The sequence below is a fragment of the Mobula birostris genome, chromosome 8 (assembly GCF_030028105.1).
Source record: "Mobula birostris isolate sMobBir1 chromosome 8, sMobBir1.hap1, whole genome shotgun sequence".
Taxonomy (NCBI): domain Eukaryota; kingdom Metazoa; phylum Chordata; class Chondrichthyes; order Myliobatiformes; family Myliobatidae; genus Mobula; species Mobula birostris.
The window spans coordinates 160,150,067-160,173,417 of NC_092377.1; the positions used below are offsets into that span (position 1 = coordinate 160,150,067).

Sequence of the window (23,351 nt, forward strand, 5' to 3'; positions counted from 1 at the left end):
AATTTGATGTTGGTGCATTCAGGTATCTATTTCATTTGACTGAAAAAGTTGACTGGATGTCAGAGGAAAGATGTTTGTGGTTCTGAGTCTCCAGAGCCAAGGAGGAGGCCTGTTTGTGTGTGTGGCAGGGTGGGATAAGGGTGGGATAAGGGCTTTCTTTGCTGTTCTCTTGTTGTGTTATATTGTTATTGTTGTTGCTTATATTATTCTGCTGAACACTGTGGGCATGCTATGTTGGCACTGGAATGTCCTCAGCACATTCTTGGGTATGTTGGTTGTTAACGCAAATAACATATTTCCACCGTATGTTTCCGTGTACATGTGATAAATAAATCCAAATCTGACATTAGCAACAGTCCAAATGTCTTTTTTTCAAAACAATTGGTTGTTTACAGTGCATTACATCAGATACATAATGGAATGGGAACTACATGGCGGCAGCACATTGCTTCAGCTCCAGCCTGGCCAACCCTGTCAGGTGCCCACAGTTGGCAAGAGTAGGAGAGACCCACAATGGACAAGGGTAGGAAGGTCCCCACAATGGGCAAGGGTAGGAGATACGCACAATGGGCAAGGGTAGGAGATACACACAATGGGCAAGGGTAGGAGATCCCAACAATGGGCAAGGGTAGGAGGTCCCCACAATGGACACGAGAAGGAGATCCCAACAAAGGGCAAGGGTAGAAGATCCCAGCAATGGACAAGGTAGGAGGTATACACAATGGGCAAGGGTAGGAGATCTCAACAACGGGCAAGGGTCAGAGATATGCACAATGGGCAAGGGTAGGAGGTTCCCACAATGGACAAGGTAGGAGATACACACAATGGGCAAGGTAGGAGATTCCAGCAATGGGCAATGGTCAGAATATACACACTGGGCAAGGGTAGGAAATACACACAATGGGCAAGGTTAGGAGGTCCCCACAATGGACAAGAGAAGGAGATCCCAACAATGGGCAAGGGTAGAAGATCCCAACAATGTACAAGGTAGGAGATACACACAATGGGCAAGGGTAGGAGATCCCAACAATGGACAAGGGTAGGAAATACACACAATGGGCAAGGGTAGGAAAAACACACAATGGGCAAGGGTAGGAGGTCCCCACAATGGACAAGAGAAGGAGATCCCAACAATGGGCAAGGGTAGAAGATCCCAACAATGGACAAGGTAGGAGATACACACAATGGGCAAGGGTAGGAGATCCCAACAATGAGCAAGGGTAGGAGATACACACAATGGGCAAGAGTAGGATGTCCCTACAATGGACAAGAGAAGGAGATCCCAACAATGGGCAAGGGTAGAAGATCCCAACAATGGACAAGGTAGGAGATACACACAATGGGCAAGGGTAGGAGATCCCAACAATGGGCAAGGGTAGGAGATACACACAATGGGCAAGGTGGGAGGTCCCCACAATGGACAAGGTAGGCGATCCCAACAATGGGCAAGGGTGGGAGATATACACAATGGGCAAGGGTAGGAGATCCCAACCATGGACAAGGGAGGAGATACACACGATGGGCAAGGGTACGAGGTCCCCACAATGAACAAGGGTAAGGATGCCGACAGCGGACAAGGGTAGGAGGTCCCCACAATGGACAAGGTAGGAGATACACAAAATGGGCAAGGGTAGGGAGGTCACCACAATTGGTGTGGGTAAGGATGCCAACAATGGACAAGGGTAGGAAGGTCCCCACAATGGACAAGAATAGGAAATACACACAATGGGCAAGGGTAGGAGGTCCCCACAATGGACAAGAGAAGGAGATCCCAACAATGGGCAAGGTAGGAGGTACACACAATAGGCAAGGGTAGGAGATCCCAACAATTGGCAAGGGTAGGAGATACACACAATGGGCAAGGGTAGGAGGTCCCCACAATGGACAAGAGAAGGAGATCCCAACAATAGGCAAGGGTTGAAGATCCCAACAATGGACAAGGTAGGAGATACACACAATGGACAAGGGTAGGAGATCCCAACAATTGACAAGGGTAGGAGATACACACAATGGGCAAGGGTAGGAGATACACACAATGGGCAAGGGTAGGAGGTCCCCACAATGGACAAGAGAAGGAGATCTCAACAATGGGCAAGGGTTGAAGATCCCAACAATGGATAAGGTAGGAGATACACACAATGGACAAAGGTAGGAGATCCCAACAATTGCCAAGGGTAGGAGCTACACACGATGGGCAAGGGTAGTAGGTTCCCACAATGGACAAGAGAAGGAGATCCCAACAATGGGCAAGGTAGGAGATATACACAATGGGCAAGGGTAGGAGATCCCAACAATGGGCGAGGAGGAGATACACACGATGGGCAAGGGTAAGAGGTCCCCACAATGGACAAGGGTAAGGATGCCGACAGCGGACAATGGTAGGAGGTCCCCACAATGGACAAGGTAGGAGATACACAAAATGGGCAAGGGTAGGAAGGTCCCCACAATTGGTGTGGGTAAGGATGCCAACAATGGACAAGAGTAGGAAGGTCCCCACAATGGACAAGAATAGGAGATACACACAATGGGCAAGGGTAGGAGGTCCCCACAATGGACAAGAGAAGGAGATCCCAACAATGGGCAAGGTAGGAGATTCACACAAGACAAGGGTAGGAGATCCCAACAATGGGCAAGGGTAGGAGATACACACAATGGGCAAGGGTAAGAGGTCTCCACAATGGACAAGAGAAGGAGATCCCAACAATAGGCAAGGTTTGAAGATCCCAACAATGGACAAGGTAGGAGATGCACTCAATGGACAAGGGTAGGAGATCCCAACAATTGACAAGGGTAGGAGATACACACAATGGACAAGAGAAGGAGATCCCAACAATGGGCAAGGGTCGAAGATCCCAACAATGGACAAGGTAGGAGATACACACAATGGACAAGGGTAGGAGATCCCAACAATTGACAAGGGTAGGAGATACACACAATGGGCAAGGGTAGGAGGTCCCCACAATGGAAAAGAGAAGGAGATCCCAACAATGGGCAAGGGTAGAAGATCCCAACAATGGACAAGGTAGGAGATACACACAATGGGCAAGGGTAGGAGATCCCAACAATGGGCAAGGGTAGGAGATACACACAATGGGCAAGAGTAGGATGTCCCAACAATGTGGACAAGAGAAGGAGATCCCAACAATGGGCAAGGGTAGAAGATCCCAACAATGGACAAGGTAGGAGATATACACAATGGGCAATGGTAGGAGATCCCAACAATGGACAAGGGAGGAGATACACACGATGGGCAAGGGTACGAGGTCCCCACAATGAACAAGGGTAAGGATGCCGACAGCGGACAAGGGTAGGAGGTCCCCACAATGGACAAGGTAGGAGATACACAAAATGGGCAAGGGTAGGGAGGTTCCCACAGTTGGTGTGGGTAAGGATGCCAACAATGGACAAGGGTAGGAAGGTCCCCACAATGGACAAGAATAGGAGATTCACACAATAGGCAAGAGTAGGAGATCCCAACAATTGGCAAGGGTAGGAGATACACACAATGGGCAAGGGTAGGAGGTCCCCACAATGGACAAGAGAAGGAGATCCCAACAATAGGCAAGGTTTGAAGATCCCAACAATGGACAAGGTAGGAGATACACACAATGGACAAGGGTAGGAGATCCCAACAATTGACAAGGGTAGGAGATACACACAATGAGCAAGGGTAGGAGGTCCCCACAATGGACAAGACAAGGAGATCCCAACAATGGGCAAAGGTAGAAGATCCCAACAATGGACAAGGTAGGAGATACACACAATGGGCAAGGGTAGGAGATACACACAATGGGCAAGGGTAGAAGATCCCAACAATGGACAAGGTAGGAGATATGCACAATGGGCAAGGGTAGGAGGTCCCCACAATGGACAAGAGAAGGAGATACACACAATGGGCAAGGGTAGAAGATCCCAACAATGGACATGATAGGAGATATGCACAATGGGCAAGGGTAGGAGGTCCCTACAATGGACAAGAGAAGGAGATCGCAACAATGGGCAAGGGTAGAAGATCCCAACAATGGACAAGGTAGGAGATACACACAATGGGCAAGGGTAGAAGATCCCAACAATGGACAAGGTAGGAGATACACACAATGGGCAAGGGTAGGAGGTCCCCACAATGGATACGAGAAGGAGATCCCAACAATGGGCAAGGGTAGAAGATCCCAGCAATGGACAAGGTAGGAGATACACACAATGGGCAAGGGTAGGAGATCCCAACAATGGGCAAGGGTCAGAGATATACACAATGGGCAAGGGTAGGAGGTTCCCACAATACACAAGGTAGGAGATACACACAATGGGCAAGGTATGAGATTCCAGCAATGGGCAATGGTCAGAATATACACAATGGGCAAGGGTTGGAGATCCCAACAATGGGCAAGGGTAGGATACACACACAATGGGCAAGGGTAGGAGGTCTCCACAATGGACAAGGTAGGCGATCCCAACAATGGGCAAGGGTGGGGGATATACACAATGGGCAATGGTAGGAGATCCCAACAATGGGCAAGGGTGAGGATGCCGACAGCGGACAAGGGTAGAAGGTCCCCACAATGGACAAGGTAGGAGATACACAAAATGGGCAAGGGTAGGAGATCCCAACGATGGGCAAGGTAGGAGATACACACAACGGGCAAGGGTAGGGAGGTCTCCACAATGGGTGTGCGTAAGGATGTCAACAATGTACAAGGGTAGGAATGTCCCCACAATGGACAAGAACAGGAGGTACACACAATGGACTAGGGTAGGAGACACACACAATGGGCATGACAAGGATGCCCACAGTGGACAAGGGTACGAGACACACACAATGGGCAAGGGTAGGGATGCCCACAATGCATAAAGGTAGAAGTGGCCCACAAGGACAGGTAGCTACATGGTAGCTCTTATTCAATGAAAGTTACCACATGAGTTAACAGTTTTCCAGAAGGAACATCTAATTTTGGTGGGGAACTGATGGAAGGCAGCTTTAGGAGCTGAGTTGGTGAGGTGAGGGAGTATACAATTGTGTAGTTGAGAAGAGACAATGGCCTCTCATCAATCCTGGGACACCCCTGAAATATTTTTCCCAAGAGTGATTGTTGTCAATCCTCACACAGATTTTCCACCCAGCTCACTCCTCGGAGAGACAGGATGAACTCTGCGTGGGGGAAGCACATACGATAATGATGTCTAAGAGGGACTTAGGCAGGAAATGGGAGGATATGGAACATGTGCAGACAGAAGAAAGATGGTTTATTTCAGCGCATTGTGACTTGACGGGACTGTTCCTGTGCTATACTGTTCTGTGTTCTATATTCTACTTAAGAACAATTCTCTTGCCAGGAAAGTATTGTAATGGCATCCAAAATATAACTTTCTCTTTATTTTTAAAGGTAATTGATTGGAAATGTTGGTGAGTGCTGCTAGAGAAGTAGTCAAACTAAACCTTTGGCACTATGTCGAAACCGCGCTGGTAACAGGAGGTGTGGTGAAGACCATTCTGTTTAAAGTACAAACGGCTTACTGGTAATGTTGATGCTGGCTGCCCTGGCACCTCCTTCATCCGTATCCGACCTCTCCTGCCTCTTTGGATGCCATTCCTCCCCATTGGGTTTCTCATGGCTTGTTGAGAATTTTCTTCGCCGCCGCTTTCTCCTGTAACCATGGGGCGCGGGGATCCCAATGTAGATTGCGTTTCGAACTGGACAACACAAATACAGCGATTTGGTGAGAAACTTACATTTACTGAGCTTTAGGGGTAAGTAGGACCCTCTTTGGCCAGGGGCAGGAAGATGGAGCTATCCCGTAACTACTTCTGCACCTCACCAAAGGTCAGCCCAGCTCACAGGTGGACGTCAGCAACCAGTACCCGCTCCATCATGGCTGGCTTTTACAACCGCTCAATGTACTTGGCGTAGTTTATTCCTAACTGGCACACCCAACGCAATCATTATGTCAGCTTTAACAGATTGAATCTTGGTCTCAGCTGCTTACTGTGGGACAGGTGTAACATTGAGAGCTGGTTACATCACCTTCTGATATGGAATGGCCACTGCACAGGATTGGGAAAAAAAACTGCAGGGGTTTACAAACTTAGCCAGCTCCATCCTGGACATTAACCTCCCCGTCATCGAGGACAATTTCAAATGCCATGTCTCAATAAGGTAGTATCCATCATTAAGGACTCTCACCACCCAGGACATGTCCCTTCTCATTGCTACCATCAGTGGGGAGGTATAGGAGCCAAAAGATACACATGCCATGTTTTAGAAACAGCTTCTTCCCCTCCACCGTCGGATTTCTGAATGGACAACGAACCCATGGAAATCTCCTCACAGTTTTATCTTTTGTTCTCTTTCTACACTTTAAGGCATCCGTTAGTCTTGCGAGACCATGGATCTGCGCCTGGAAAGTCTTCACTCTCCAGGGCGCAGGCCTGGGCAAGGTTGTATGGAAGACCAGCAGTTGCCCATGCTGCAAGACTCCCCTCTCCACGACACCAATGTTGTCCAAGGGAAGGGCATTAGGACCCATACAGCTTGGCACCAGTGTCGTCGCAGGGCAATGTGTGATTAAGTGCCTTGCTCAAGGACACAACACGTTGCCTCGGCTGGGGCTTGAACTCACGACCTTCAGGTCACTAGTCCAATGCCTTAACCACTTGGCCACGTGCCCACTTTCTACACTACTTTTTTGTTTTTAAATATATACACTCAGTGGCCACCTTATTATATCCACCTGTTTACCTGCTCGTTAACGCAAATATCTAATCAGCCATTCATATGGCAGCAACTCAATGCGTAAAAGTATGCAGGCATGGTCGGGAGGTTCAGTTGCTGTTCAGACCAAACATCAGAATAGGGAAGAAATGTGATCTAAGTGACTTTGGATGTGGAATGATTTTTGGTGCCAGATGGGGTGGTTTGAGTATCTCAGAAACTGCTGATCTCCTGGGATTTTCACACACAACATTCTCTAGAGTTTACAGAGAAACATAAACATGCAGTGAGTGGCAGCTGTGTGGGCAAAAACTTCTTGATAATGAGAGAGGTCAGAGGAAAATGGCCAGACTGGTTCAAGGTGACGGTAACTCAAATAACCAGATGTTACAACAGTGGTGTGCAGAAGAGCATCTCTGAATGCACAGCATGTCAAACCTTGAAGCAGATGGGCTACAACAGCAGAATGCCACACACATACTCAGTGCCCACTTTATTAGGTACAGCAGGTAGCTAATAGACAGGTCACTGGCTGGATATGTCACCCATATACCACTTTGAGATTCATGTTTTTGCAAATGCTTACAGGAAAAGAAAGAAGTACAATAGAATTTTTGAAAATCTTTACATAAACAAAAACTGACAGACAACCCAATGAGCAAAAGAAGAAAAACTGTGCAAATAATTTAAAAAAAAGTAAATAAGTAATACTGAGAACATGGGTTGTAGAGTCCTTGAAAGTGAGTCTGTAGTTTGTGGAGTGAGTACATTGTTGAGGTGAGTAAAGTTATCTACGCTGATTTAGGAGCCTGATGGTTGCTGATTGCCATCATATAGCTGTATCACAAGGAAGCAGACCCTTCTGCCCAACTCATCCATGGCAGCTTGTCTTCCCGGGCTAGACCCATTTGCCTTCATTTGATCCACATCCTTCTAAACATTTCCTATCCATCGACCTGTCCAAATGTCTTTTAAATGCTATTTTTATGTCTGTCTTTACCACTTGCTTCCCATTCCTTTCTGTGTGGAAATGCTTGCCTCTAAAGTCCCCTTTAAGCCTTTCCCCTCTCTAGTTTTGTGCTCTGCTACACTGGGGAAAAAAAACTGTGTTCGTCCATCTCGCTCGTTCACCACTTTATAACCATCCACCAGAATTGGAAAGGGTGAGCAATTTCAAGTTCCTGGCTGTCAATATCTCTGAGGATCTATCCTGGGCCCAAAATATCGATGCAGCTAAGAAGGCACAACAGCGACTTTATTTCATTAAGAATTTGAGGAGATTTGGTGTGATGAAAGACACTTGCAAATTTCTACAGATGTGCTGTGAAGAGCATTCGAACTGGCTGCATCACCGTCTGGTATGGGGTGGTGGTGCCACTGCACAGGATCAAAATAAACACGAGCCTCCATAGTATCCAGGACATCTTCAAGGAGTGATGCCTCAGAAAGGTGGTATCCATCATTAAGGACCCCCAACACCCAGGACATGCCCTGTTCTTCCCCTCTGCCAGCTGATTTCTGTATGGACATTGAACTCATGAACACTACCTCACTATTTTTTTATTTCTATTTTTGCACTACTTATTTAATTAAACTATTTAGTATGTACTGTATATACTTATTGTAATTTAATTTGTGGGCACGTGGCCAAGTGGTTAAGGCATTCGACTAGTGATCTGAAGGTCGTGAGTTCAGGCCCCAGCTGAGGCAGCGTGTTGTGTCCTTGAGCAAGGCACTTAATCACACAGTGCTCTGTGCGACGACACTGGTGCCAAGCTGTATGGGTCCTAATGCCCTTCCCTTGGACAACATTGGTGTCGTGGAGAGGGGAGACTTGCAGCATGGGCAACTGCTGGTCTTCCATACAACCTTGCCCAGGCCTGCACCCTGGAGAGTGAAGACTTTCCAGGCGCAGATCCATGGTGTCGCAAGACTAATGGATGCCTTTAAATTTAATTTACCTTCTTTTCTGTGATAGTGTATTTTATTATACTGTTGCCGCAAAAACAACAAATTCCACGACATATGTGGTGATATTAAACCTGATTCTGAGGTCTCCCCTCAACCTCCTTCGATCGAAGGAATACACAGTCCCAGCTTATTCAGCCTGTTCAGGTAGTGCTCATGGGTTCAATGTCCATTCAGAAATCTGATGGTAGAGGGGAAGAAGCTGTTCCTGAATCATTGAGTGTTTGTCTTCAGGCTTCTGGACCTCCTCACTGCAATGAGAAGAGGGCATGTCTGGGTGGTGGGGGTCCCATCATCCAGGGCACTAAGGACCTCATTAATTGAACTTTCAATGTGGAGACACAAGAGAATGCCAGTGGAATCAGGAGCAACACCCAGCTTGCTGGAGGAAAAGCGGCTTGGGCAGCATCCGTAAGGAATTGTTTCCACCTGAAACAGTGACAATTTCTTTCCCCCACAGATGCTGCTCAACCCGCCGAGTTCCTCCACAGATTCTTCCTTCACTTCAGTTGTAATAGCTCACCTTCTTCCTCATCATCATCATATCTCCTTCTGGAATTCCCCATTCCCCGCTCCAGAACTGTCTGGTATTCCATCCTGAATGGGGAATAAAAAGATGCTGTTACGGATAAGTCTGTTAAAGGCGGACACAATCGACAGGGCGAAAGGAAGTGGACAAGTGTCACCTTTCTGAAACCCAATGTTTGCTGAAAGTTCCGTTCACTGGTCTTGGACAGAATTTGATAAGTGAAATTACAACAGAGTACAATACGGCACAGAACAGGCCCGATGGTCCTTTAACCTACTCTAAGATCAATTTAACTCTCCCTCCTACATAGCCTTCCTTTTTCCTATCATCCATGTGTCTATCTAAGGGTTTGTTATATCCCTAATGTATCTGCCTCTAGCAACACCCCTGGCAACGTGTTCCATGCACCCACCACTCTGACATGATCAGGATCATAATTATCGACTCCAAAAGCAGAGGTCTGTTAACCAGACCTCACTAGGGGATCGGAGGTGGAGAGGTCCAGTAGCTTGAAGTTTCTTGGTGCTATCTGATCAGACGATCTGTCCTGGAATGTAAGTACCATCACAAAGAAGGCATGGCTTTCTAGATGCTTCTACTTTCCTCGAAGTTCGGTACGTCATCTAGAACTTCGGCAAACTTCTATAGATACACAGTGAAAGTATTCTGAGTGGCTGGAGCACAGCTTGGTATGGACACACCAATACCCAGGAATGGAAAAGTCTACATGTGGTGGTGGACATCATAGGCAAAGCCCTCCCCACCATTGAGAACATCTACAAGAAATGTTGCCATGAGAAAGCAGCATTCATCATCAAGGACCCAGCATCCAGGCAATTTGCTCTTTTTGCTGCTACTATCGGGGAGGGGGTACAGGAGCCTAAGGTCCCCCAACACAAGATTCAGGAACATTTAGTACCCTTCAACCATCAAACTCCTGAACCAGCGTGGGCATTCCTTTTGCTCTCTCCACCCTCCCTCTTTGCTGCAAGTTGAAACAGGATTGACTTCCAACTGTAAATCAACGATAAATCATTGACCCAAATCAGCATGGATGACTTTACTCACCTCAACAATGAACTGATTCCACAACCTATGGACTCACTTGCAAGGACTCTGCAAATCATGTTCTCAGTATTATTTATTTACTGACTTCTACTTACACAACTTGTCCTCTTTTGCACATTGTTTATTTATGTCAGTCTTTGTTTATGTATAGTTAGTCATATATTCTATTGTAAACGCTTGTAGGAAAATTAATCTCTTGGTAGTGATGTATATGGTAAGATATACTTTACACTTTATACTTCATTGTCGCCAAACAATTGATACTAGAACGTACAATCATCACAGTGATATTTGATTCTGCGCTTCCCGCTCCCTGGATTATAAATATTAAATATTAAAAATAATAAAAATTGGTAAATATTTAAAAATCCTGTATGCACCTTGATAATAAACTTACTTTGACTTTGATGACGTAAAAATACTTATCCCTAACATTCCTTTTGTGTAGTACTTTACTCCAATTGCCTTAAAGCTATGGCCCCTTGTATTAGTCATTTCCACCCTGGGAAAAAGTCTCTGGTGCGATTTGATTTTGCCACAAGTTATTTACAATCACTAAAAGGTAGCATGTAACTGTAGAAATAGCTGGTATTTTGGAGACACAGAACATTGTGGGTGTTGGAAACTGGAGTCAAGTTTATTATCACTGATATATAAGCCCATAAGATATAGGAGCAGAATTAGGCCAATCGGCTGATCAAGTCTGCTCCGTCATTTCATCATGGCTGATCCATTTCCTCCCAACCTCCTGCCTTCTCCCCGTATCTCTTCATGCCCTGACCAACCAAGAACCTATCAACCTATGCCTTAAATATACCTAAAGCCAGTCTCCACAGCTGCCTATGGTAACAAATTCTACAGATTCACCACTCTCAGATGAAAGAAATTCCTCCTCATCTCTGTTCTAAAAGGACATCCTTCTATTCTGAGGCTGTGTCCTCTGATCTTAAACTTGCCCAGCTTAGGAAACATCCTCTCCACATCCACTCTATCAAGGCCTTTTAATATTCGATAGGTTTCAATGAGATCACCCCTCATTCTTCTGAATTCCAATGAGTAGAGGCCCAGAGCCATCAAATATGTCATGAAATTAGTTGTTTTGCAGTAGCAGTACATTGTAAGACATAAAAGTTCCTATAGTGGAGGAACCAACAGGATCTGTTGGGGAAAGATGTTTTGGGTCAAATCTCCACACTGGGATGGTAAGTGGTATATTATCTCCTTTCTGGGAGGATTTGAGAGTAATTAAGAATGATTTAGCTCAAGTGGAATTATAACTATAAGACTCAGAAACCGGTTCTTTGTCCCACCATGTCTATGTTGACCATCAAGTTTCTGTCCATGCTCATCCCCCGTTTACCAGCAGCAATTCAAGTAGTCGTGTAGGTGCTTCTCATCTGTAGGGAGATCTCTGCCTCCACTACCCCCTCAGGGAGTACCTTCCAGATTGCAACCACCCCCTGGATGATACAGAATCTTCCTTAGATTTTCTCTATATCAGATTTCAAAGTAATTTTACTTTGAAAATACATATATATTTGTAGTAAACCATATGTTCTAACTGTCTGGACACATCCCTCTGCTGACTGCTCCTGTGGCTCCTCCCACAGACCCCTGAATAAAGGCGATTGTGTCACTGCTCCTCCCTCAGTCCAGGACAGACAAACAGCATGGACAGGTATCCATTTACTGTTAATAAAAGCCTTTCAGTATTTACTCTACCTCCAGTCTTTTGGAGTAATTGATAGTGCATCGATATCACCATGAAATTCATTTTCTTGTGGGCATACTCATAATAGAAATATAACTATAATAGGATTAATGAAATAGTGCACCAACTTGAGCATTCAACCAGTGTGGAAAAGACACACACTTTGCAGATACTAAAAGAAAGAAATAATAATAATAATTAAATAAGCAATAAATATCAAACCATGAGATAAAGAGTAAGTATGTCCATTGGTTGTGGGCACATTTCAATGATGGGACAAGTGAAGCTGAGTGAAGTTATCCCCTTTAGTTCAAGCGCCTGTTGGATGAGGGATCATAACTGTTCCTGAACCTGGTAGTGTGAATCCTGAGGCTCCCCTAACTTCCTCCTGATGGCAGCAGCGAGAAGAGTGCATGACCAGGGTGGTGGGGGTCTCTGACGATGGATGCTAATTTCCTCCTCCAGTGTTTCGTTTAGATGCGCTCAATGGTGGGAAGGGCTTTACCTATGACGTACTGGGCCATATGCACCACTTTTGTAGGGTTTTCCATTCAAGGGCATTGGTGTTTCCATACCAGGCTGTGATGCAGCCAGTCAATATGCTCTCCAATACATAACTCCAGGGCTGCAGACTGACTTGGTGAATATCCATTCTACATTTTACTTCAGTAAATCAAAAGTTTAAAAGTTTGAACTGGCAGTTGTTTTCTGACCCCTACTTTCAAAACCAATTACAAGTCAGATTGTTATCTCGGAAAAGCTTACCATCATTAATGTTAGAGTGGTCAGCCTCTAATTAGTTGTTTGGATGATGCACACTTCAAACGAGGGAATAATAATTTTCAGTAAGAATATTTATGAGATAAATGTGACATCAAGCAGATTTGAGGGCTTATTATAATTCTTTAGCTGTAGCATCTGAATTCAGTTTCATCAGCCTGGACCTTTGTCACTTGTGTTATAATTCATGTTTGCTTCACTTTATGTCATTATGAGCTCAGTTACAATGAAATGCACTCTCTGGGACATCTGTCAGGGAATGCACGTCTTCAAGTGTCAGCTCTGCTGATCAGAGAGCAGGAAGCGCAAGTCAGACTGAGTGTTGGTGTGTTAGGGTGTGTGCGTATACGTGCATGTGCGCGCGTGTGTGTGTCAGAGAGTCTGCGTCTGTGTGTTTTGTGTGTGCAAGCGTGTGAGTGTGTGTGTGTGCGTGGGGGGGGGGGTGAGTCACTGTTCTCTCTAAGCTGCACAAGTTCTCGGCCGTGCAGAAATGGAAATACTCCTGCACACATAGCCTCTGTTGCAGCACAACTGGAATTTTCTTTTATATAAATGTTAACGTGAAATGCTGCTCATTTTTTAGGCCATGTAAAATCTCCTGCTCTGAGCAATGGGTGGTCTGCGCAGCTGTAAAAAAAATATTAGACAGAACATTGGTGTGGGTGTGGGTGTTTTTGCATTTGCATTGTGTGTGAGCACATGGGTGTCCTTGCCTTTGGGTGTGCCTACACACGTGTGTGTGCATGCTCCTGTATACATCTATGTATACACATATGTTTGGATGTATGCTTGTGAGTATATTTGACAGAGAGATAGAGACTGAGAGAGAAAGAGAGACAGAGAGAAACAGAGAGGGAGAAAGAAAGAAAGAGACAGAGAAAGGAGAAGAGACAGAGAAACAGCGAGCGCGAGGGAGAAAGAGAATATTGATGTGCATACAGTATCTGAGTTACAGACATGAGAGGGAATAATGGAAAGATCTGTTTGCTTTTCTCTTTCATCAGCAGCAAACCTACGAATGAAACGACACTGCATCTGAAGGTGAGATGAGGAGGAGACTAACCTATGGGGATTTAAGCATTGCAGATGTAGGAAACCTGAAATAAAAATGGAAACCCCTGTCAACTTTCAGCAATAGGCAGCATCTGTGGAAAGAAAAACAGAGCAAATCTTAAAGGTAGAAGATTCTTCAAAAGAACTTGGAAAGAGAGAAAACTGGTTAGTTTTAAATTCCAGTGAAGCTGTTTTGCTAAAGATGGGAGTGTTGGGGTGGTTGGGAGATGGGGTAGGGCCAGAAATGGACAAATAAATGTCCCTGCCAGAATACGCCAGGATTACCGTTGGGGCTAAGCTGTGAACAAGATCATCCAATCAATAAGTTAATGTGGACAGCGAGAGGGTGATAAAATGAGCAGAAGCTATGAGATGATTGTTGCCCTCATTTCAAATCTTCCATCCAATCCCTCTCTCTCTAATGATCCATGTTAACTGGATGGCATCTACAACTTATCTCCAGGGTAACCCTGGCCCCACCTTATCTCTGTCCTACCTCTAAATATTCTACTTGTCCTCTGTATCCCTCACTCACTCACTGTCTTATCTTTTTTCCCAGCTCTGATGAAAGATCGACCAGCTGAACTGAGGGCTCCTCTACACTGGACACATCGCGTAGAGTCCCCAGATATGCTCAAAGACTTAAAGTACATTTATTACAAAAGTATGTATGCAGTATGCAACCCTGAGATTTGTTTCCCCACAGACAGCCACGAAAGAAAGAAACACCATGGAACCCGTTTAAAGAAAAATATCAACCACCCCACATGAGCAAAAAAACCCAATTCATCCAAACGGCAATGAAATGAGCGATAAACACAGAATATAAAAACTTAAAATTGAAAGAGATCAGGCATATGCAGTTCAGCTTGAATATTCAGTTTGTTATCTATAGGCCACCTTGATCAAAATAAAGGAATGACCAGAAACCAGCAACACAACGTACAGAGACCAATACACAAACTATATCAATTAAACCTTGCCCAAGACCCAGGACTCCGGCACCATCAAGGGAGAGCGAGACTATTTGACCACAGGGACCTACCTCCCCTCCTCTGGGAGCAGGGAGTGAGAGGTTGGTAGACGGTGCTGAACACCCATTCGCCTTCTGCTCCTGCTCACACCTCGATGATTTCAATCTTCCTCGATGCTTTAATCAGTGAGATCAGTGAGAAATGGCACCAACCATGGGCTTCCTGGCCTCAAGGCTGCATGCCTCACCGAAAGACCTTGGAGACAGCAAAGTGCCCGATCGCTCATTCGGTCCAAAACAAAACACTAAAATGCAGCTCAAAGGCACAGTAGCTGAACCACTTTTGAAAGAAAAAGAAGACATAAAAGTAGTTTCATGAATCCTCTGGAGGATGTCACCCTTGGCCGTGTTGTTTGCTGGCGGCAGCTGACAAATGGGAAAGGTCAGCAATTTCTTTAAGAATCAGTTGTTTTCTATGGTCCCCAGAGGAGTGGAACTTACAAAATGTCTCATGTCGAGCAGTTTGGAACTGCGCAAATGGTTGCTGAGCTCGGCTGATTGTTGGACACTTTCCCTGGGTGAAGGTGCAGGCTGACAGATGTTGAGAGAAAAAGGTGAATATCACAATATTGCCCAGATCAGTTACAATTATTCAGCAAAAGCTTCCGATCATTAGATCACCCCTCCCCAGTGATCTCCCTCCTGTGAGTGTAACGTGCGCTACACCTGCCCCTCCAGGTGAGGTGACAATTCACCTGTGAGTCTGTCGGGGTCACCTGCTGTGTCTGGTGCGGCCTCCTCCACACTGGTGAGACCTGACGCAAACTGGAGCACCCGTTTTGTCGAGCGTCTTCCCTCTTGCACCTGCTGTTCACAAAAGGCAGGATCTTCTGTTCCCGGTTTGACATGTTGGTCGGGGGCCTCCTCTATTGCCATGATGAGGACCCACTCGGGTTGGAGGAGCACACCTCATGGCCCATCTCCAATCATAGCATGAACATCGATTTCTCCAACTTTCAATATTTTCTCTCCCTCCTCCTTCTCTCTTTTTCATTCCCCTTTCTGCTTACCCTCTCACCCCTTCTCTTCTCCTCACTTGCCCTTTGGTTCTCATTTTTCTTCCATGATCCAATGCCCTCTCCTATTAAATTCCTGCTTCTTCAGCCCTTTACCTCTTCCACCCATCATCACCCACATCTTACTTCATTCCCCCCTCCCATCCTCGCCCTCACCTGCTCTCGCCGATCACCTGCCACCTGGTACTCTGTTCCCTGCTCCCACCTTCTGATTCTGGCTTCTTCCCCCTCCTTCCCAGTCCTGAGGAAGGGTCTTGGCCCAGGACATTGACTGGTTATTCCCGTCCACAGAAGCTGCCTGACCTGCAGAGTTCCTCCACAATTTTGTGCGTGTCGCACATCATCAGAGCTCTTCTCTTCACGTATGACACATGGCGTGTTATATTGCTTTTATTGTCGTCACGTCTGCCTATCACGTTGTGCGCTGGCAATTTCGGAACCCAAGTGCGGAGGAAAGATTGACTCCAATGTAGAGGTAGCGACCAGAATTTAATTTCTAAGTTCGGAGTAAATTTATTATTGAAGCAGATATGCTGTATTATTGGGCACGTGGCCAAGTGTTTAAGGCATTCCACTAGCGATCTGAAGGTCGTGAGTTCGAGCCCCAGCTGAGGAAGTGTATTGTGTCCTTGAGCAAGGCACTTAACCACACATTGCTCTGCGACGACACCGGTGCCAAGCTGTATGGGTCCTAATGACCTTCCCTTGGACAACATCGGTGTCGTGGAGAGGGGCAGACTTGCAGCATGGGCAACTGCTGGTCTTCCATACAACCTTGCCCAGGCCTGCGCCCTGGAGAGTGAAGACTTTCCAGATGCAGATCCATGGTCTCGCAAGACTAACGGATGCCTTAGTGCTGCATTTCATCATATACAAGCTTGAGATTCATTGTCTTGCGGACATAGTTAATAATCTATAGAATAATAAACATAACAGACTCAATGAAGTTCAACCAGTCTGCAAAAGACAGCAAACTGTGTGAATACAAAACGAAAGAAATAAAAATAATAAATAAATAACCAATGAATATCAAGAACATGAGATGAAGAGTCCTTGAAAGTGAGTCCATTGGTTGTGGGAACATTTCAATGATGGTGAAAGTGAAGCTGAGTGATGCAAGTGACACACACAAAATGAATGCTGGAGGAACTCAGCAGGCCAGGCAGCATCTATGCAAAAAAAAAGTACAGTCGACATGGTCCATTTTGGCTCAAAAGCCTGATGGTTGAGGGGTAACTGTTCCTGAACCTGGTGGTGTGAGTCCCGAGGTTCCTGTACCTTCTTCCTGATGGCAGCGGCGAGAAGAGAGCTTGTGCTGGCTGGTGGGGGTCCTTGATGATGGAAGCTGCTTTCCCGCAATGGTATTTCACGTAGATGTTCTCAGTAGTGGATAGGGATTTACCGGTGCTGGACTGGGCTGTATCCACACTTTTTGTAGGATTTTCTGTTCCAACAGAACCTGGTGGCTCAGCCAAGCGACACCACATGATGCTACATTCTCAAAACTAGGACCCAGCGATTAGTGGCAATGAGGCATCCACTTAAATAACACAAGTAGCACGACATCCCCGAGCCTATCAAGATAAACTTAACAAGCTTAAACAAAAAAACATCAGGCATTATAAAGTGCAAATCGCTCAAGAAAAAAAACACAAGGAACTCTAAACGATTATAGACTTGTGAAACAACAATTAACCAGTTCAGGTGCTCTAAAAGCCTTGGAGCCCAGTGCCCTGCACAGGCCAGAAGAGCTCATTGCACTACTGAGATATCGTGAGACGATTTTGTTTGCATGTTTTCCAGGTACACCATGTCATACGTACATTAGTACACCGAGATAGCAAAAAGAGAACAGAATTCAGAATATGCAGTCGTGTTGCAGTTACAGAGAAAGTACAGTGTGGATAGGCAATAAGGTGTAAGGCCATGACAAGGTAGATTATGAGATCAAGACATCGATTAAGAGGTCAAGAGGCCATAAGATGGACTCTTACTGTACTAGATGACCATTCAATAATCTTATAACAGTGGGATAGAAGCTGTCTTTGAGTCTGGTGATACACCTGTTGAAGCTTTTGTATCTTCCGCCCGACGGGAGAGGGGGGTGAGGGAATGACAAGGGGTGGAGGGGTCCTATCTGTGTGTGAGAGCGGGTGGGTGGGGAAAGGATGGAGAAGGGGCTTGTTTTGCTGTTGGTGATGTTCTGCTGAACATTGTGCGCAGGTTACATTATGTTAGCGCCAGAATGTTTGGTGACACCTTGCAGGCTACAGCCACCCCCCCAACCCCCAGCACATTCTTAGGTGTGCCTGTTGTTAATGGAGACAACACATTTCACTGTATGTTTCAATGTACACGTGATAAATAAACCCAAATCTAAATCCGATCATAGAACAGCACTGGCCCTTTGGCTCACGATGTTGTGGCAACCTCTTAACTTAGTCTAACGGGAGCTCCCAGCCTGGAGTCCACTGACTCCCTTGCCTAATGGTATTGGTCCACGGCATAAAAAAATTTGGGAACCCTTCATCTAAGATCAGTATAACCATTCCTTCTTGCATAGCCCTCTATTTTTCTGGCATCTATTTGCCTGAATTACAGGAGGCTCGCCCCAAAAAGCATCATGGGTCTGCAGTTGAGAGGGTGAATAGTTTCAAGTTCCTCGGTATACACAACACTGAAGATTTCACCTGGACTGTACACACTGGCAGTATGTCAAAAAGAGCACAACAGTATCTCTTCCAGCTCATGCAACTGAAGAAGTTTGCCATGAACCCCTAAATCCTCAAGACCTTCTACAGGGGCACTGACTGGCTGTATCACCACCTGGCACAGGAACTGCACCAACCTTGATCACTGGGCACTGCAGAGAGGGGTACGGACAGCTCAGTGCATCTGTGCATGCAAAGTTCCCTCCACTGAGGACATTTACAGCAGCAGGTGCAGAAAGAAGGCCTGGAAGATCATCGGGGACGCCAGTCACCCCGACCATAAACTGTTTCAGCTGCTTCCATCTGGCAAACGGTACCACAGCATTAAAGCCAGGACCAACAGGCTACAGGACAGCTTCTTACTACAAGCCATTAGTCTTTTAAATTCACATGTCTGTACATTACAACGGAGTCATAACACAAAGATTTTTACTCCCTCATGTCGTAGGATGGATGTAAGATTTAAATAAAATCTAATTCTATTCTATCTAAGAGTTTCTTAAATACGCCTAACGTATCTGCCACCACAACCACCCCTGGCAGTGTACTTCATGCACCCACCGCTCTCTGTGCAAAAATCTTACCTCTGACTTCCTCCCTACACTTCCCTCCAATCACCTTAAAATTATTTCTGCATTGGAAAAAGTCTCTGGCGGTCCACTTGATCATCTTGTACACCTCTGTCAAGTCACATGTCTTCCTCCTTGGCTCCAAAGGGAAAAGCCCAAGCTTGTTCAATCTATCCTCATAGGACTTGCTCTCTAATCCAGGCAACATCTGGTAAACCTCTTCGCACCCTCTCTAAAGCTTCCACATCCTTCCTATAATGAAAAGACTAGACAATTTAAGATTGTTCATTGTCATTCTTCAGTACACGAGTGTAAAGAAGAACAAAATGACTGAAAAAGTATCTCGTGCTTTCCTAGTTGTATCTGATGAATAAACTCTTCTTGGGCTTCCAGCCGGGTACAGGTATCGATTATAACCGACGTTTCAATGACAAACTCCACCATCTTCATCAGGTATGATACCTGGTCATGTCTAGCTGGATGGCATTTATACCCCCCTTGTCCATCCCTCCTGAACAAATACCAGATTAATACTATCCACAAACTTGTAAGTCTACCGGAGATTACCGTTGGTTTCCATCGTGTTAGAATGTCCACAAACAGAAGGCAAACATTCTTTTCCATCTCCATCATAAATTGAATTTTTCAGGTGTACTGCTCAGATAGTTGTGAAACTGCTGGAGTCTATGAGGCCACACTATGAAGGTGTCATCGGCGTATCTGAAGAAGTATTTCGGGTGTAAGGGCAATAAACTTGGAGCCCTCTCCTCAAAGTCCTCCATGCAGAAATCAGCAATAGCTGGTGACAAGAGCGATCCCATGGCCACTCCGTCCGTTTGTTCATCGTGGAAGTACGTTGGTGTAAAGGTGTGTTCATAAAGGTCAGTGGTACCCTTATCAAATCTTGACCACAGGAGGACCGAGATGTCCTTAATGGGAATTCTCATGAACAGGGGAACCGGACAGTAGCCTCGGACATGGTGTCGATTGTAAATCCACTCACACGGACTCATATCTCAACAATAGCAGCCCCATCACACCTCCTAATGTAGAGCTGCGTTTCACTTTGATTAACCATGCCAAGACTATTTTGGACCTGGAGAGTCTCCCCGAGGAAATAAAACGATTATGCATGATGTTCCTTCAGAATGGCTACAAGGTGAAGGAAATCAACTGGGCCCTTAAAAGGGCCGACGGAAAAATCAGGAAACCTAATAATGAGGAGGAACCCGTTGCAACCGTCTGTCTTCCCTATATTTTCACGGTTGCTGGAAGAATCGCCGGGATCCTGATGGAATACCAGAATAATACCATCCGCAAACCCGTAAGGAAGCTCAAGTCACAGCTCAGGTGGGTCAAAGATGACCTGGGACAGGATTCCCCGTGAACGCGGAGCAGCGTGTATCAGTCAGACAGGACACACGGTGGAAACCTGGATCAGAGAGCACAGGAAGTGTTACCCGGAGAAATCGGCGACAGCAGAATATTGTATTCGCAAAGGCCATGGGATTGACTTTGAAGGCACAAAACTACTGTGCCGTGCCAATGGCTTTTGGGACCGCCTGGTAAAGGAAGCCATTGAAATAAAACTAGAGGAAAAGTATTTTAGCAAAGGTGAAGGTCTCACTCTAAGTAAGAACTGGAATTTGATTATGAACAAGATACAATACAAGGTGGGAGAGCAGAAACCTGATTAGATGAGCACTAGCCAATCAGAAGGGACAGACTACAGGGGTATAAATACCCCCGGACTAGACATACTCAGGCATCATCCCTGATGAAAATGGCAGAGTTTGTCATTGAAACGTCGGCTATTATTGATACCTGTACCCGGCTGGAAGCACAAGAAGAATTTATTCGAACAAAATGACTGTTACGCCAGATTCAAAGCAGCATAAAAACACAATAAGCATAAAGAGCAGAATTTTAAAAAATCATAAAACTGCGCAATAAATATAAATATAAAAGCAATCATATAAAACACAATGTATAAGTAAGTTAGATACAGAGTTTGACTGTATGTACAAGGTTTTGCTAGGTGATGTGTACGTAGTGGCAGTGGTGGGGTCTAAGTTATTGGGTACATTTAAAGCGAACCTTGATAGGTTTTTGATTTGTAAGGGCATCAAAGGTTACGGGGAGAAGGCAAGGGAATGGAGTTGAGAGAGATAGTCAATCAGCCATGATGGAATGGCAGAGCATGCTCAATAGGCCGAGGGGTTTAATTCTACTCCTGTATCTTATGGACACGGTGGGGTAATGGGTAGAGGTGTTGATCAGCCTGACGGCTTGGGGAAATAACTGTTTTCAAGTCTGGTGGTCCTGGTGTTGATACGCTACGGCCTCTTCCCTGATGAGAGTGGGACAAACAGTCCATGAGCAGGGTGGGTGGGATCCTTCATGATATTGCTGGCCTTTTTGTGGCACCTTTCTGTATATATGTCCTTGATGGTAGGTAGGCCGGAACAGGTGATGCATTGGGCTGTCTTAACTACCCGTTACAGAGCCCTCCTCTCCATCGGAGTGTGCTTTCTGTGCCATACAGTGCAGTTTAGTGTGCTGTAACCAGCGTTTTGTAGAGCTGCAACATTACCTCGCGGCTCTTGAGCTAATGAAGGCCAACACACCATATACCTTGTTAGGTTGTCTGCTTTCCTGAGGTAGTGAAGAGTGTAGGCTTGTGATATTTCACCTGGCTAATGCTGCCCCTTTAAGTGGCCTGAGATCAGAACTATCTCAGCCCACTCTACAATCCCAGCGGCACTGAAAATCAATGCTTTCCTTTTGCACTGTGGTTGGGCTGTCAAACCCATCTAACCGCTGAATGATATCCTCTGCACTGGGCTTCTGGAAATAATTGATTGAAATCTGTGCATTCGCTGCATGGAATATTAAAGTGCACTTCATTTGCACAAGTGCATTAACGACGAATTCATAAAGCTGACAGAATTATGGAAATTGCCCTGACTCATTGCCACAAAGAGTTTGATTTGTAGAGGTGACATGTAATCATTTTGAAACAAAAGCCTTCCTTCAGAAAGGCAATACTTTTTGTAGGTTATATTTTGCATTCTGTAGTAATTCATAAAGATTATTATTTATCTGTAATTATTTGGTGACAAATGTCAATTAGAGTTCAGAAGTATTCAAGATTCAAGATTGTTTAGTGTCATTCTTCAGAACTCTAGTATAAAAAGAGAATGAAATGTTTGTAACTCCGGACCAATACAGCATAAAAAAACACAATAAGCATAAAGAACGCTATATAAAACCAATCCTATAAAACACAATGTACAAGTAACTGAATGTGGCTGTATATACATAGATTAGCTTATACTCATAGACTGATTGTATGTACTCAAGATTCAGGAGCATCATAGTTGTATATTGCATCCATCCTCGAAGAGGACTACAATCTTGTTGTAGGGTCGAGAGGCTTGTGTGCCTCAATGCCCTAAAGAGCTATGTTGGCTGGAGTCAAGGCTTGATGTGTTGGCTCTTGGTAGGGTTACCCAGGTCAAAGGGCAGAGGCTAGACTAAGAATGATCTACTGGTCCTCCAGGTTCTGGGATTCAGCTCAGGGGTAACAATCCTGACTGGTCAAACAAAACTGTTACAGAAACAGCAATGAAGAATCCTCCTACATCTGAGTGCGATGGTATTCCTGAGTCTCCACCGGGACCTCTATGACTGACAGTAGTGAAAATGGAGCAGATGCTACTGATACAATGAAGGAAGACCTGAACACCACCAGAGATGGAGGACCTTCATTGCTACCCTAAATGCCAGTGGGGTAGCATGCATACTTTCGCAATAAATGTGCTTTGAACCTTTGAATCGTATCTGTACGTAGGATAATTCAGACAGGAAACGATGAAGTGCCAAATTGACTCTTGGCCAGAGGAACTCCTCTAGGTAGCAGCAGGGCAGATGAAAGTAGGACAGTAATGGTGACAGTGTAGATATGAGGTATGAAGTGTAAGTGTAAAGTGGCAGTGAATGAGGAGATGGATGAAGGGCTGTAGAGAGGAGTGGCGGATGTGGATGTAGTGGTGGTGGGCTGGGTTAATGCATGGAGGTGTTGATCAGCCTGATGGCTTTATTACAAGGATTATTTCTTAGTAATAATGATCAAAGAGGCACAGAGGGATCTGTGGTTACCAACAAGTACCTTTATTGCCTAAACTAATATGCACGTGAATTCAT

At 45.4% G+C, this 23,351-nt stretch overlaps 1 pseudogene; it reads right to left on the bottom strand.

Moving 5' to 3' along the window:
• Window positions 1–5,492: 5,492 nt before the first annotated feature.
• The window catches only part of LOC140202097 (uncharacterized), a 33,091-nt pseudogene continuing 15,232 nt past the window's right edge, over window positions 5,493–23,351 (bottom strand).